At 34.6% G+C, this 2,705-nt stretch overlaps 1 long non-coding RNA gene across 5 annotated transcripts; it reads right to left on the bottom strand.

Moving 5' to 3' along the window:
* Positions 1 to 2,253, bottom strand: LOC112179160. Of its 5 annotated transcripts, XR_005804110.1 has the most exons (4): positions 1,947 to 2,249; positions 1,171 to 1,234; positions 768 to 831; positions 1 to 224 (listed from the first exon to the last, which is right to left on the bottom strand). It is a non-coding gene; the product is annotated as an uncharacterized LOC112179160 (long non-coding RNA). The 5 variants fall into 5 exon arrangements; XR_005804109.1 differs by having other exon boundaries at positions 1 to 831; positions 1,339 to 2,253; XR_005804108.1 differs by having other exon boundaries at positions 1,171 to 2,252.
* Positions 2,254 to 2,705: the final 452 nt, after the last annotated feature.

Below are 2,705 nucleotides of genomic sequence, written 5' to 3'. Positions count from 1 at the left end.
TGTAGAAACGGATTACTAAATATTAAATCCTCAATTTTGATAAATAAAAATAATACAGTAGTCTCTTACTATTGAAATATAGATACATAGCTTGTACTAACAAGAATTTACCCTCCTATACTAATTGGAATACATCAGTACATCTATACTAGTCTAAATTAATCATAACTTCAATGGCTTATGACTACAACTTCAAGTTGAAACTCCAACAGCAACTCCACCTCCTGCAAAATCTGGTCTATAAATGAAAGATACGGAGATACATGAACAAAGCTGTTAATCAAACACTAAATGACAATTGCAATAAAAGCTGTGAGCAAACTGCAAACCTAAATTCCAATTGCAACATATGGGTGTTGGCACAAATTTAAAATCACCCTTCAATACAAATCTTTCTATTTCTCCATTAATTCTCTATATGGATCATTGACATGTTTTAGCATGAGAACATAACTTAACAGAATCATTCTCTATCAAAAGGTAGCATCCTATAAACTTACTAGAACCAGTAGGCAATACCATACAGTTGCAAGTTTATAGAGTCATTTGTTATCTTTTACATTTGACATATATGACTATATTAGTAAGATACCTTGTACATTAATGTAGTTCATATTGTCCCACAAAGTTACCTAGTAGAACTAATAAAGACAAAAGCTCTTATTACTAAAGCTAATCATGTGAAGTCCATAGCAAGAACAAGCATATAACATTGAAATGTAGTATAGTACAAAACATCACACATGATAAGATATGAAGTCATTTACTTGCAAGTTGCAACTCTTCCAACTTGATCACTTCAACTAAGTACTGATAAACTCGTTCGCAAACCTGCAAATCAAGAAATGGATCAGAGGCCATACCACCTCAACAAAATGCTTCTAATTTGGCTAAACAGAGTTATACATTACACATCTATGACCTCGAACTCGAACTCACCCTCTGGCCCTCTTATGTGCTAAGAGAAAAAATTTAAATAAATTGTGGTTATCATTTGATTGACATGCCCAGCCAACCAGCAAAAATACAAACATACGTATATGAGATTTTTTAGCTCATAAAGATAATATGAGTATCAAACTCCACGGGCAAAAGCCTTATTTTATATAGATTATGTTGGAATCCATATATGTAAAGAGTAACAAGTTCTAAATGATCAAATTGCCCAACCTTCTCTAATGATGTGTAAGATCCAGTGACCCCTGATTTGTGATGTCCTTACGACAAGTCCTTTCTGCAAACAAAAATTCAGACCCAACAAGGCAACAACAACAAATAAGAAATCACTATCTGGCTTACTCATATAGTCTATTACAATGCTAAAGACTTGGAAAGTACATTGGCTAAAGATAAGAGTACAACTTCTCTTGCACCAACAGAAACCAATTAGGCTTCTCTTTTGTTTTCCAACTATATGTCTTACATCTATAGATAATAGAAACAACGAAAGTCTTAAAAGGAAAAAATATAAATTGCTAACCATTTCAGCAAAAATCTAATGGATAACAACAAGAAAATACGAAAGACCCACACAAATTCACATGACTTATAAGGTCAGAACCCCAAACCCAACACAATTTATAAAGGATAAAACATGACTTGAAATTGTTTAATTAAAACGCACCATCCTTTCTCATGTTTCTGGAAGAACCCAGCACACTTTTAGGGAAGGTAAAAAACAATGTTGAACCTATTTTGAAATCCTAGTTACTACTCTAAATTATCCCAACTTTGCCTAATCCAGTGATCATAAAAAGAAGTCAGCTTTTTTTGAAAAATATGAAAAGTTACATTCTAAGTTTCTAACCTTCAAAGGTTAACCCCAAAATTTAGATCTGCCTTACAAAAAGGGGCATGTAAGAGCCTAAAAACAAAATCAAGAAACAACCAAACATAAGAAAAGAATCAATTCGCTAAAGTTAACAAAGAAAACCAATTTGTTGCACCTTTCTTACAGATCTGAGATTTCAGTCTAGCCATTTAAGTGAGATGAAGCCAAACACATATAGAGACCATCCGTAATAGAAGATCATGGCCGATACTCTTGAAGCCCTAACAATGAGCAGCGGATTGCTAATCTGATAGAGAGAGCAAGTGGAAAAGTACTGCTGTTGTTGCCATGGACTGGAGATGGCTGCAACATGAGAGAGAGAGAGAGAGAGAGAGAGAGAGATGAGATGAAGAAGAAGAAGAAGAAGAAGAAGAAGAGTGAACGGTTACCACGTGCAAAGATAAAGTCTGATGGACAAAAAGCTTGGAAAGAAAAAGAAAAAAAATTACCATTCCAATTGAAGTTGAGAGTGCGGTAAGTTGCTTGGTTCTCTATTCGTAACAGTAAAAGTGGGCCCCAGTGGTGAGAGAAAAGATAAACAATTGCGTAGGCACGATTATAATCAGAAAAGTGGGAGTCTTTACCATGCTAAGTACTATATGAGCAAAATCTCCACGATTAACTTCTTCGTGGCTAAGAGAGTGTGGCCTTTGCCCACATTTGTAGTAGTGTAAGCTCAGCTCGAGCAACCATGAAAGAATATCACAATGGCGCAATTGAACAATTAGAAGATTAATCAACTTCCATTTAAAAAAATATTGTATTCCACAACTGTTTGGGAAACTTATTCAGATACCAGACTAAGCCGGCCACAATCTTAAGTTCATTATCTTAAATTATTCCACAACCGTTGATGGAAGCTTCAGTGCAACTT

This window comes from Rosa chinensis, chromosome 7, assembly GCF_002994745.2.
Source record: "Rosa chinensis cultivar Old Blush chromosome 7, RchiOBHm-V2, whole genome shotgun sequence".
In the NCBI taxonomy this organism is placed as follows: Eukaryota; Viridiplantae; Streptophyta; class Magnoliopsida; order Rosales; family Rosaceae; genus Rosa; species Rosa chinensis.
Note: the sequence above shows the minus strand (reverse complement) of the source record. Positions and strands in the feature narration are given on the sequence as shown.